This window comes from Dipodomys merriami, unplaced genomic scaffold, assembly GCF_024711535.1.
Source record: "Dipodomys merriami isolate MVZ:Mamm:240054 unplaced genomic scaffold, mDipMer1.0.p SCAF_185, whole genome shotgun sequence".
Classification (NCBI taxonomy): domain Eukaryota; kingdom Metazoa; phylum Chordata; class Mammalia; order Rodentia; family Heteromyidae; genus Dipodomys; species Dipodomys merriami.
The window spans coordinates 885,002-899,452 of NW_027203215.1; the positions used below are offsets into that span (position 1 = coordinate 885,002).

General features: G+C 42.6%; 1 long non-coding RNA gene across 1 annotated transcript in view; it reads left to right on the forward strand.

The window, feature by feature from the left end:
- Window positions 1–14,451, forward strand: part of LOC138830178 (uncharacterized) — a 41,252-nt gene that overhangs the window by 20,892 nt on the left and 5,909 nt on the right. The window contains exon 2 of the long non-coding RNA XR_011372899.1: window positions 14,375–14,449. This is a non-coding gene — a long non-coding RNA (uncharacterized lncRNA). The remainder of the gene's footprint in view (window positions 1–14,374; window positions 14,450–14,451) is intronic.

The window sequence follows — 14,451 nt, forward strand, 5'->3', positions numbered from 1 at the left end:
CTAAAAAAGAGAGGAGAGAATAATATTACAAGCAACAATAATGTTCAGCAACCTGCATCCATTGTGCTGAGGTTTATGTATTACTTTTGGGCGGGCGTGTGGGAGAGGGGGCGGTAGTACTGGTTGGCTTTCTTTGTTTCCAGGGGTTTGTGGAACAAAAGCCATTCTATCCCAGAGGCTGCAAAGCCACCTTTGCTGGAAAGCACTGACTCCTTCCTGGCACCTAGGAATTAACTACAAGCCTGAGAGAAATCAGGCACCCCTGAGTCTATGTGTCCTTTGCTCTGAGCTCCCCGCTCTGCGGTCAGTCAGTCTAGAATCCAGCAAGGGCAGGACTTACCCGTAACATATAAACAAGGGGAAGGTGAGGAAATTGCCCCCGAGGAAGGAGCAACTGAACCACCCACCTCCAGGCTTTAGTAGATTCCCTTCAGGCAAATCTCAGCTTGCTTATCCAGACAGGGATAACAGTTTCTCTGAAACTCCTTCCCAAAGAAGAACTGAGATAAAGGACTACCAGGCCCTACAGGCCATACTGGCTCCCAGCCCAAATTCTTTGGTCAGAAGACCGCCCCCCCACCCCATGTTACTTCTTTCTATGGGGCTGCTTGGGCTTTGTAACAGGCCTCCTTCTGCTGCCCTCCACCATTATAGTTTCCTGATATGTTTGTTGGGGTAAGTGGCTGGACCCGATGTAACTCCTTGAGTTTGGGCCTCAGGCCAAAAAATATGGTTTTAGTACATTTTAAACACTGTACATGAATGAAATTATAAATGTAGTCTACCTTATAAATGCAGTCTAGACTGTCAGTAGTGGCTTCTCTTGTATAAATATTGTATCTCTGTTTCCAATTGAAGGCAAACAGTGCAAAAAATGATGTTTGGGAAGGAAAGAAGGAAGGAAGGAAGGAGTGAATCAATCCATTAGCCTTGAGAAATTCATTCCAGGCACCGAGTTTGTTCCTGAGAAGCTTCGAAATGTTTTGTGCATGTACTGAGGTCAAGTTGTCAAGTTAGAGACACAATGAAGTTGCATTTTTGTATTTTAAATTACATCTTCCCCTAAATTTATTAAGATGTTTAAGAATTTAATTCTTGCTTAACCATTTGACCTACCACTGTCCACTAGTCTCAATTATTTAACAGCTTAAACTGACACTTAATAAGTATGTAAATGAAAGCGCCCTAACGTAATACAGGTATCTTCCTAAGTGCCAATTATATGCCTCAACATTCCCTTCAATTTGAATGTGTTAGTAAGAATCTAATTACACTGGTTTATAGCTGATGGAATTACAGAAGGAGAAGATCTCTCTCCTCCATACTTATTAGACCTCAATAAGGGTTCCTTTGCAATCTGTTGCTATTCAATTACCAAGTAATAACTGTCTTAATGAATCTAATTGAAATGCTTATTTCAAACTCGTACCACACCAAGAAAGAGGCTTCACTTGGAGAGCTCCCCCAGAATGAATGGTGCCTGACTTGTTTATCCATAAAGAAGGGACTTTAGGGGAGCACCCCCCCCGACATCCTGGGCATTCATGACTCTATCATCTCTATATCACAAAGCAGAAACCTGTCCACATGACCTTGCTACTCATCCATACTGGTGTGTACTTATGCCAACATTCCACCTGCTCTCTCCCCTCACAGAGCAAACTTTTGCTTAGCTCTCTTTCTGTGGAAAAAGAAAAAACAAACCTAAAGTAATTGAAATACCTGCCATTAATATGTATAGGATATTTACTATGTAACTAGTCTTCACAAACTTCCTGACACAGGCATATAGTATTGTCCTCATTTAATGGCTTTGGGAACTTGATATAGTTTATTCTTTTGGAGGAGCCCAAATTCAGATAACCAATAAGTTCATAAATGGTTGAGATCATGATGTAATCACATCATGGCTCTAGAGTTTGTCACTCAGAGGTAGAATCTCACCAAAGCAAATATTTGAAAGAACATTAGTGTCCCATTGATGCAAATTCTTGTTACTACGCATACCGAGTCTTCAAATGTACACAGCAAAAAACAGGATGTAACGTTCCAGGCCCGGGCCTTGTTTCTGTGTTGAGACTGGGCTTGGATATGCAGTCTGGGTTAGCCTTGAATTCCAGATCTTTTGTTTTATTGTAAAGGTGATATACAGAGGGGTTCCGGTTACGTAAGTAAGGAATTCTAGATCTTTTTTGCTTCAGTCTCCCTAATGTTGGGGTTACAGGCATGTCTAACCAGTCCTGTGCATTTTGATCTAAGCTATGTGGTGTTGTCTAAAAAGAATAGAACAACTACCAAAGAATAAAACTTCCTGAGCAGAAAGTTCTTTAACTGGAAGGAGGAAAGATGGGTGAATGAGACTCAACCGGAGGTTACTACAGGTGGTCTTCTGTGGTCTTCTGAGTCCTGCTACCAGGAAATGTTGCCTAAGACAACATTTGTTTGTTGATGCACATTTGCTGATGCACAAGCAGTCCTGAACCTGCCCAGGCTTATGTCAGCTCTGTTCCTCTCTCCACCCTAAGCTCAGAAGCTCTTATCACCACTTGCTCCTTTCTTTGATTTTTTTGATAGTCCTGGGCCTTGAACTCTGGTCCTGGGTGCTGTCCCTAAGCGCTTTTTGCCCAATCTACCACTCAAATGACAGCACTGCTTCTGGCTTCTTCTATGATTCATTGGAAATGAGTCTCACAGACTTTGCTGCCCAGGCTGGCTTCGAACCACGATCCTCAGACCTTGGCCTTCTGAGTAGCTAGGATTATAGGCGTGAGCTCCCGGTACCCAGATTCCTTGAACTTATATTTTATTTGTGGCAAACCAGAAAACATGACTATCTATTTAGGAGTCCATCAAGAGACCACCCCCCAAGTCTCCTGGAGTCAGTGAGGATTACTGGGGCTCATAGCCCGTGCCTCAAGTCCATCATGCAGATGATTCTTCCTCCAGGTCACCACAGGTCCCTCAGAGGGAGGGGGCAGTGGGGTACATCTGGGCCCACTTAGATCTCCAGTTCAGTGGTCTCTCTCCTTGTCAGGTGTTCTCATGAGCCTCTGTTTTCTTCAGCTTGGCCATTTCCTTAAATAACCCATGGCTTGGTTCTCTGGGCCCAGATCACCCATTTTTGTTACTGCAAGAGACTTACTTTCATCCTTCTTGAATCTCCAGCTATTCAAAGTCTTCTGCTTCTCCACAAAAGTCACTACATCCTTATTTGAATAATTAAAGAGTTAAATGACTGAATAAGCAATCCTGCCTTGTGAGCCTAGAGAAATGAAGTTCCCTCCTTATGGTGGGAAGGGCCTTTGGGTAGAAGACTTAAGGAGGATGGGTTTTTATCATTATTTATTCTGTTTTTGCCACTAAGAAGGAGTGGAGCATTTTAAATAATCAGGGCGTGAGTTAGTGATCAAGGCTGTTTTAGAAAGATCATTCTGATGATTGCGTAGAAGACAGATGGCTGTGGTAATAAATTTAATATATGCCTAAGCTTTTGTTGTCTTCTAAGAGTGACAGTGGAAAGAAACATAATTGAACAAAGGCTTTGAAATTCAAACACAGGCGCAACCGTCTCCATTTCATTGTTTATTAATAGAAATAAACATTTTACCCACCTTACATAGTCTTAAGTGTGTTGTACAGTTTTAGAAGACAGTGTATCCTCAGGAGGCAAGAACAAGCCAAGTACGCTCAATTAATCATTTCAATAGAGTACAGTGTCACCAGGAACTCTCAGATCCTTAATGAAAAACAACACTATCCTCAAAGAGAGATGTTTACACTTTCATTTTTAACATCTTGCCTCTAGGAAAAAGAATTCTTTGATTTTAGCAGCCCTTAACATGTTAGCTGTCAAAGCGTGTGATTTTTGTAGCCACTTCATTAAGATTCAGAAAGTTTCACCTGTAGAAGATTGTATTTCTACACTTAGAATTTTCTCAGAACCGATGGAAAGATGTTAGCCTGTAGCTGTCAGTGACTTGATTTCATCTTCTGATGCTTTTTGCACTTCTGAGACCATCTAAACACCTCTTTTGTTCCCATGACCCCAACAACTCTAGTCCTTGATCTGGACTAGTTTTGACCCAAAGAAAGTGGCAGGTGTGATTTTGATGTGGTCTCCAAGCCTCTGCTTAAACAGATCTTAGAGTTGCAATGCTCCACTTGGAAAGAAGCCTGGGTAGCCATGTTGAGTATGAGAGACCTTACGGAGACAATGTCTAGCCTTCCCAGACATCCCAGTGCAGACCCAGGGCATAGCATAGCGACCAGCCATCTTTGTAGACAGCTATATCAGAGGCCTGACTACAGATGCATGAATGCTCTCAGTCCCAACGAGGCCCTAGCTTTCATAATTGTAAGCAAACAATACGGTATTGTTCGCCATTACATTTGAGCATGTTGTGATGGACAGAATCCTAGATGTGGCCTGGCTAAGAAACCCAACTCCTGATTATGCCATCAAATGTGAATTTAGTGTAACTGGATCCCTGGGCAAAAAGCCCAACTCTGGAGTTTCCAACATGTCAGGTCTAGTCCATTTTCCCCCTACGCCAAATGAAAGGCCAGCAGTGGTGAAGGGCAGAGACGCGTTTATTGCTTCGCCCAGGGCCAAGAAAGAACTTAGTTCATCTTCAGTGTTCAGACGTGAAGTTTAGGTTTAAAGAGATGAAGAACTGGGGCAGGAAGAGCATCATATGCCTAATGAAGCACTACTAGGTACCATGTAGCCTGGCTGGTCATGGATATAGTTCTGGTTCTCTAGGGGGTTCTGGAGAAGAAGTTGTTGCTGTTGTCACTTGAGGTGAGTGATCTGGTCCTCATGAGATGATCACCCCACTCCAGGTAGAGTCTTGTCATTGCGCGTGACTGTCCTCTGTGTACAGGGAAGTCATCCATGCTTTGCTGCTCCTTTTCATGGAGGTTATGCTGCGTCCTCATCAGAAAGACGGTACAAATCAGTCTTGTTCTTCCTAGAATTCAAGGTGGTGGCAGAAGAGAGACACTCATTAAGAAGGTAGACAGGGGTGCCAACCTGTTCTGCTTTGGGCCTTTTAGAAGTGCTGCTGGGAAGAAAAATTGCTACTATGGCTAAAGCCCCGGGCTCTCTGGCTTTACCATACTTTATACCATCACCTAAAAAGCCCCATGAAGAGGTTCACAGTAGCAAGTGTTCTCTGGCTGGCAAAGATAAATGTCATGGAGATTGAAATAATCAGAAGGATTAATGTACTCTCACTGGCTAAAAGAGGGAGCAGCCTCGTGACCAGGGCTGTGGGCACATTCTAGAAGTTAAGAGTTAGTCCCAGATGATAAGCATTGGGAGACCTGGGACCTCGGTCCTACAGCCAGGTGGACCTTTTCCCCCACAGTTGGAAACAGGAGCTTACTCCACCTAACGATCTTTTATTATTGTTTTTTTCATTGCAGCACTGAGCTCGTTGTGGTTGGTGGTGGCAGTTGGTTGGTTGCTTTGCTTTTGGTGCTACTGGGGTTTGAGCCCAGGTTCTTACCCTTGCTCGGCCACATCTCTAGCCTGGCTTTCTGCTAGTTCCTTTGGAGATGGAATCTGCCCAGTCTGGTCACAAACTAGTTTCCTCTGGGTTGCAGTTCTTCTCCATGGAGAATAGGGCTTTCACGTAGGACTTGGCACTTGCTAGGCCGGCAGACACGTAACTACTTGAACCCATCTCTCAGTTATTTTTCAGGCAGGGGCTTATTTTTTTGGCCTTACATTATTACCTTCCTGCCTGTGTCGATTCTGCATCTGAAAATAAGGCATGTGACAGCATCCTTGTTTGTTGGGTGAGACTGAGGGTCTTGCTAACATTTTGCCCGTATTAGTCTTGAACTGCAGTTCTTTACATCTCTACCTCCCACTTAGCTAAGATTACGAGGCCTGAGCCACCCTGCCCAACCTTACTGATATTCTCATTCAGTGTTGTGAGCGTCTGAGTAGTGAACCCATACCAGCTTGTCTATGTTTCTCAACCCCAGAACAGTAGGCTAATAAATGAGAATTGCTCTGATCTTGCAACTTTGAACTGTTTGATGCAGCAAACTAAAATGAAGACTATTTTATAACATCCTGAGTAAAACATATGCTAATTTTTTACAATACATAGGGAAGAGTGTGGAGTAGAGAATTTCAACTCTGGCTGCATACCAGACTCTTTAAAAATACCAGTGCTTGGGCCCACCTTAGAGATACTGATTTAATTGATTTAATTGTTCTGGGATGTGGCCCAGACATTGGTATTTTTTAAAAAGCTCCCAGGGTGATTGTAATATCTAGCCAGGATTGAAATTCACTAATATAAAACAAGTTATATGTAGGCAGATAGATAGATGACAGGGGCAGATTTCCGCCTCATCGGTTCTCATCAGCTCCATCCACTGTGACATGATGTGTTGGTGACTCTACCATTTGGGGTTCTTTCAGCTGGAAGAAATAGTATCTTAGCAGCAGCAGGACAAGGAAGATGTGAATCGCTCCATCCACAGGAAGTGTAGCAGCTCTAAAGTTGGTTAGATTAGAAGCTGTACTAGTCCATCATGGACTTGAGGTATTAGCATCTGTGCTCCATCCCCACCATAGTACAACAGAGTGATGTCTATCCAGAGGTCACATGCCCCACACTCCTTTTTCTGTAAGGGAAGAAAATCTTCCCCAAACCCTTTTGTTTAGATACTGCTAATTACAGTTGGGTCATACTTCCATGTCTCCCCTAGAAAAAGATTTTTTTCGTGTGTGTATGTGTGTGTGTGTGTGTGTGTGTGTATTGTGTATTGTGTATTGTGTATTGTGTATTGTTGGGACTTGAGTTTGGGGCCTCATATTCTCCATTGGCTTTTTCTGCTCAAATTGGCACTCAATCCCTTGAGCCACACCTCTACTTCTGGAGTTTTGCTCATCCACTGGAGCTTGAAACTATGATCTTCACATCTCAGCTTCTGAGTAAGTAGGTTAACAGGCATGAGCCATCAGCACCCAGTGAATTTTCAGATTGTGAAGGGGTGGCAGGCTCCAATAATATGTTCAATGGGGGAGCTCTGGTCAGCCACCAGCAGTGTTCTTCTTTCACACATCTCTCATCCTCATAGAAAGGTAGAGATGGATGAACAAACACATGGGTGGAACGTACCATACGTGTTGTACCATACGTGTTCCTCGTTGTGGTCATTTCTCCTCTTTCCTTCTCCTGTTGTTGTTATGGTTTAGATTTGTTGCACTTTAGTAACATTTTAATACCTGGTGTTTATCCTTCAGTAATTTTCTCAATGTTTTTGTAAGTCATACAATATTCATATGCCAATAATCTTGACCAAAATAGCAATCCGCAGTCTATTACAGCAGCTTTTTTAAGTCAAGTACATAAGGGTCAAATTCCTATCCATCACCGCCTAACTTCTCCATTTTCCCTCTTATTCAACTCTCCTTTCTACTTCCTTTAACTTGTATCAAAGAATCCAGTTGAAACTTGCATGTGGTGTTTCTTAGCCTTGTTCATAGAGTGTTGTTTGAGATACTGCAGTAACATAGTTATGAAACAGAAGTACTTTTCTATGACTTGTTTGTATTGAGAGATACCCACTTAGTTTTTTAAGACCTTTCCTTCTTTTTTCTACCTTCCTAGTAAAAGCCTGTTATTAATTCTGTCCTCCTGTCTAGAAGCTGCATTGACCTCTGAGGGAAATGATGTTTTGCCTGTCTGAGCCATCCCTCAAGACATTTTCTCTGAACCCCAAAGGGAGTTTTTGTACAAAGTTGTATAGCTCACCTATCTGCCAAGGATTTGTTGTTGTTGTTGCACGATACTGCATTGTCATGTGTGTTTAGGAATTCTGACATTTTTCTCTTATGTTTAATGAGATGTGAAACCAAATTGTTAGATTGACACAGAGCTGTAAGACATAGTCAACTTGTCAAACGTAGTTATCTTGAGTCCTTTTTGCAGTCTTTCTAAATAGTGTCCTAAAAGTACTCCCATAAGGGAGGAAAGAAAGCCTGGGGTATTAACTACGTTAGATTAGGGTAGACCAGTTACTCAATGTGTAGAAGGCCTAGCCCGGTCTCAGGAGTCTCAAAAAGTCATAGCCAGTGTGTTTTCAGAGCTCTAGGTACTGCACATTTAGAAATTACCATTACTCATTATAATGGATTGCATATGAAAAGCTGAGAAAAATACTGTTCCCCCAAAGATTTGTCTTCATTCTCAGGCAGTAATCTATCAATCCAGATCCGAGCAGACCATGCCCGGCTATGGAATAACTAAAACTTTTCACCATTGGGAGTTTATTTCCCTTGTGGTGGCTTTCTCCCTTTTACAGGCTTGTTTTTAGGGAGAAAGACCTTCCTGATGAATTGGCTTGGATCAGAAGAGCAGAAATACCAATGGAAAAGTAAGACCCCAGGCCTACTCTTACAGTCCAATTCCCTTTGGGCTGGTTGTGCCGATTAGAATCATCCTGAAACATCTTCATCTCTTTAAGGCAGCCCACAAGCTCCCTCATGACGGGGCGGGGGGGGGGGGAGTGATTCTTACACTGAGAAAATTTACTTATTAAAAGTGGAGGGAAGGAAGGAAGGACGGGGAACTTTGCAAGAGGTGTGGCTTACCTGACACCTCAATGCCAGGCTGTCACCGAGGAGAAGCCTTTGCTCTCCTAATTGCTTGGTATTTTCACAAGATGTCATTACTGCAATCATTTCATTGTCCTCAAAGCGACTTGCGCTGTCTTTGTGGTGCTGCTTTGCTCTTTGTGTTCTTGAATCGAAGGGAGAAAAAGGAAGACAAAGGAAGAAAATGGAGCTTTCCCGTTTTCTCAGTCCTTGCCCTTTGAGGCAGGAAGAAGTTGAAGCCCATACATCCTTTTCCCCCCAGCCTTCTTCTTGTATATTCCCAGCCTCTGCTTATGCCTGCCCCGCCGCTGCCCCAGCTACTCTGCCCGGGTGGTTTGTTTCTCCTCACCAAGTTTCGTTTCTGCCTTCTGGTATCTTCACAGTTCCCATACTTCAGTGCCTCAGCAAAAGGAAATTCTTGTTTAGATACTTTAGGAACCTAAAGACAGGGCTGGGAAGGTGGTTCAGTGGTAGAGCGCTTGTCTAACATGCATGTAGCCCTGGGTTCGATTCCTCAGTACCACATAAACAGAAAAAGCCAGAAGTGGTGCTGTGGCTCAAGTGGTAGAGCGCTAGCCTTGAACAAAAGAAACTCAGGGACAGTATCCAGGCCTTGAGTTCAGGACTGGCAGAAAGAAAGAAAAGGAAGAAAGGAAAGAAGGAAGGAAGGAAACCTAAGAACATCAAGTTAATTGATAATAATCATTGATGTCTCCTTGCTCTAGAGCTTTACAATGATAACCAGAGACTTCATCTTTTAATGAGAATAGATAAGGTAAACAAAGTAAAGAGCTGTCACCAAGATTTCTCTTCTTTTTCTTTTATACTTAGAAAAAAATAATAGAGAATTGAAAAACCATTAGAATGAAATGTTTTTAAAGTTTTTCTGTTATTTTTATATTCATATTTGTAACCATCTAAAATAATTTTAGTTTTTTTGCTATTCACAGTCATCTGTGATGCTTAAGTAAATTAAGTAAATATTACTTCACCTCTGTGGAAAAGGATTATCACAAGGTAATTGGAAATCATACTTTAATAAAGTTCTGGAAATGTGGTGGGATTACTCAGCCTTCCTTTAGAAAGAAGTCTGAACAGGAATCTCGTTTTTCTTCTCGTTTTACTTTTATACTGATTGGGGCCTGAACTCTGGGCCTCTCTCACTCGACTTTTTCACTCAAGGCTAGAGCACTACCATTTGAGCCACACCTCCTTTCTAGATTTTTGCTTTTTAAATGAAGAGTCTTTTAGATTTGTCTGGCTTTGAACCAGGACCCTCAGAGCTCAGCCTTCTGAGTAGCTAGGATTAAAAGTGTGAGCCATTGGTGCTTGGCTGGAATCTTAAGTTTTAATCTTTATGAATCACCCCAGGTACCCATTGACCATCCGAAGTCTAGATTGCTGGACCAGTGAACAGCTGTCAACTTGATCTAACTTTAGGTTATACTTTAGGTTATATATATTATTAGGTCATACTTTATGACCTAATAATATGTCAAATGCTATCACTTGAGATTTCTAATTTGCAAAAGTTTCCAGGGATTCCTGTCCCTTTTTCTACTTTATAAAGCAGTTCTCCACAAGCAGAAATTCTCTTTGAGACCAGTTAAAGAATGCTGTAATCGTTTTTGTGATCCTGATTAGCAAATCAGCGATTTATACTTGTAGAATGCTCATTAACATCAACAGGTCATGTTCTAATGAGCATCTGGAAATGCTCATTAGCATTAAAGGGTCTTATGCTAAGACAGGTAGTCAGAGTGAGACCCTAGTGCAGTCACCAAAGTCTTCAACAGACTTCTTTTCTGCCCCACAGAAAGCAAGAAAGCTTCAATGATCAGAAAATACTCTATTGATAGTCTATGTAACTTCCCCAGTCATAGGGAGAAAAATATAACCACATTTAACTTCCATTATACAACCCTAGCTGAGTGTAGAGCAACTGTAGATTAAGAATTCTCCCCAGTTGGGCTGGGAAGGTGGCTCAGAGGTAGAGCGCTTGCCTTGCATGCTCGAGGCCCTGGGTTCGATTCCTCAGCACCACATAAGCAAAAAGAAAAAAGCCGGAAGTGGGGCTGTGTAGAGTGGTAGAGTGCTAGCCTTGAGCTGAAGAGCTGAGGGACAGCACCCAGGCCCAGAGTTCAGGCCCCACAACCGGACCCCCCCCCCAAAAAAAAAGAATTCTCCCCAGTGACCCTCTGACAGTCCATAGATATAAATCTAATCTGGAAGGATATCCTAAATTTACTTAGGTACAATTTAGATACATCAGATTTTTGTAACATCTCTGAATACATCCTCTAAGCTTACTGCTAGCCTGTGCTGTGTTTAGCTATGCATTTTCCCCCTCAAATAATTGATTTGCATATTAGTTACAATGGCCCAGCAAGTGACCACTTGCACTGAATGTTTTATTTTCATCGGAGGTTTGACATATAACCTTGACATATAACTATAATTGTTCTACTTTTTAATGGTTGTAATTTCTCCTCATTGTACATAAAAGTGCTGGAAAGGGGCCATCCATCCTGATTGAACAGTGATCCACCCTTTCCAACACTTCATGGAGAGTGTTTGTGCACTGGGCTTTGAGTATGGGAGTATGTAAATCAGCCTTTATTCGTGCATTGCCTTCCATTTATATTTCCCTAGTTGTCACATCCACACTAACCATAATACCTGCACCCTGCAAATGGGAAAGACAAATCTTACCCTTTTCCAAAAAAAATCAAAATAAAAGTAAGTGTGTGTTGAGATTGACTGAATAGGTCTCAAAGCAGTAGGAAACCTCTGATAAGGCAATTCACAGAAGCCTGAGGGGCCAATAGAGGCTGCTGGGTGCACCTACTATAGTTTCCAAATAAGAGAAGAAACCTCAGGCTAGAGCTCTGGCAGAGTGATAAAGAGTGAGCCCAAGTCTCCCAAGGGTAGGATTGTCAGAGGGTCTCTAGGGAAAAGACTATTGCTAGGTACAAGGGTAGCTATACACAAACAATATATAAGGTGCATTTTATCTTTTAATCTGAGTTAAATCACTCCATAGAGCTATGGATCTGGGGCAGATGCTCCTGTGCTGTAGTCTGTCACTAGCTCCACCCTAAGTGCTCAGTGCTCATCCATGCAAGGCTACCAAGCTAGATTTGGGACAGTTCCATTCCCAGAAAGTTCCAATGTCGTGGGCTTCTTGATAGTGACCAATATTCCTTCTTCTCACTACTCTAATTGCCTTGAACTCTGTCTCTCTACAAATGTAACATTGAAAAGGTTCATCTCACAAAATAAAGAGCATTCATAAAAAAGGTACACACACACACACACACACACACACACACACACACACACACACACACACACACACACACACACACACACACACACACACACACACACACACACACACACACACACACACACACACACACACACACACACACACACCACACCCCCCCCTCTGTATTTTCATCTTTTCTTTCATCCAAGCCTAGCATGAGCTTAAAGTGCATTCAATTGCATGCTGTAGAAATTTATCAGCTTGTAATCAATACCTAATTTTAGAGAATTATATCATGGGATAGAGACTAGAAATATGTTATTTTCCTTTATGTGTGAATTTTGATTCATGGTGTGACCTTCCAAGACATTACCTACTTCTCCCCTATCACCCTAAGAATTAGATTAATTTTATTATAGGTCCATTCCTCTTTGTTATAACCTCTATTTAATGAAGAATACAACCCTGGTAGAGATTCAAGTGTTTAACATGTTATATATGCAAAAAGGGTAAATTTCCAATATAGATCTGAGCTAAATAGCTTGAGGTACATTGTTTATCATGCTTTATTTTATTGCTAGTCTCACATACATTGCATGTCTAAGAGGGAACAGACCTCACACCTCCATAAATAGCCTAAAAACCAAGCTATTGAATAGCTTGGCATGGCTCGAACAGTTAAGCATAGCAATCATAAAATAAGTAATAGAATTACCAAGTTGACAGAGACCATAGAACTGTCAAAGAAATGGATGTCAAACCATCTCTTCTAACAAATGGGATAACTCAAGTGGAGAGAAGTAGAGTGACGGAGGGAGGATTGGACCTGCGGGGGAGGGCTGCTCTTGCGGTGTTCTCTGCCCCAGACTGGCAAGGAGGATGACTGAGGTGATACTGGAGGGAAGGACGTTGGCTTCTCTCAAAGGGTGGGTGGTGGCAGCCGGCATCTTGGCTATCATGGTTGGGCATAGGTGATCCTCTTTCTTCTTAGCCTGTGTCAGCCTTTTTTTTTTTTTGCGGGGGGGGGGGGGGGCGTGGTTTGTGGGGCTTGAACTCTGGGCCTGGGCGCTGTCCCTCAGCTCTTCAGCTCAAGGCCAGCGCTCTACCACTTGAGCTACAGCACCACTTCCGGTTTTCTGGTAGTTAATTGGAGGTAAAAATCTCAGTGCCTTTCCTGCCCTGGCTGGCTTTGAACAGCAATCCTCCAATCTCAGCCTCCTGAGTAGCTAGGATTACAGGCATAAGCCATCGGCGCCAGGCCCCACTCCTAGAGTAACCTAAATGTCCAGTCAGTAGGATTTCTAGAACCAGATCATGAATGTTCTGCCCTGGTTGATTTGTTTTACTTGTGCTTTATAATGTATTCCCAATGAAAAGCTCCAAGTTTCGTTACCCTACTTCCTTCAAATGGGATCTGAGCATTTATCTTGAGAATCCATAGATGTAGTGGTAGGAGACTACAAATTCCCTGAAAAGAACAGTGAATTCAGCTTTTAGTCCATGGCTTCCATTAAACTAGCCAAGATGTCCATGGTGGGGGCGGGGGGGGGGGGGGAAGCTAAAATGTTTCTAAAAGGAGGAAAGTCATGTGTTTAGAAGGAAAAAAAATGTGTTACTGAAACCAGAAAAACTGCTCTGGGGGCTGTAGCTATAAGAAATACTAATTGAATAGACAAATGCAATGTAAATGAAAGATAATACAATGTGTGTGGGGGGGGGAATGCCCGGGAAGAAACAGACTGCACATGTATTTGTCTTATTTCTTCATCAATTTGACCAAAGCTGTAAGAGTTACGCGGTGAGACAGGAGACGCCTTCAGCCAGCAGCAGGACAGTGGGGTACTTGCCTTGTAGCATGTCCAGCTCTGGTGCTGGCTACTATGAAGAGAGACAGATTTTCCACCAGACCAGTTCTCTTGCCTAAGGGTTCTTGCAAATTCGTCCTCATCTGGAACATGCCATAACGGGCCTACAAAGGGACCTCCTAGCTGAAGTGGTAGTGAAATGCAGCAACCCTCATTAGATGACACTGAGAGCGAGAATAAGATCCTAGACAGGAATATGGCAGAGTGTGCTTTTGTGTAGAGATGCCACTGAGGTCCCTGGAGACCCTGCGTGCGGGGACTGAGAGACTGCATGCAACTGGCTCTGGGCAGAAGCGTGGAACCAAGAAGGCAGGAATTACTACCACCACTGATATGACCCTAAGAAATGGTATTGTGCCATGAGAGCCATCACCGTTAAGTACAAACCAAGGGAAAGACAATGGAACCCATTGCCTTAAAACGACAGATTTGAGAAATTCCAAGCACCTGCAATAGCCCAAATCCTGTATGCCAGTTGTCATTTTGAACGAAAATGATTTAAAATTTCATGTGGGAATACTACGCACGAACTTTCAAAGTATTTGTTGTAGCCCAATACACGAGAACCACTAGTGGAGTGCTTTAGCTCAGCTAACTTTCAAAATCGTTTATTTTTAGAGGTTCCGACCTTCAGTATCGGCCTTCCAACCAGAAAATGGTAGTGTGACCATAACCAGAAGGCAAATAGTCCAGGT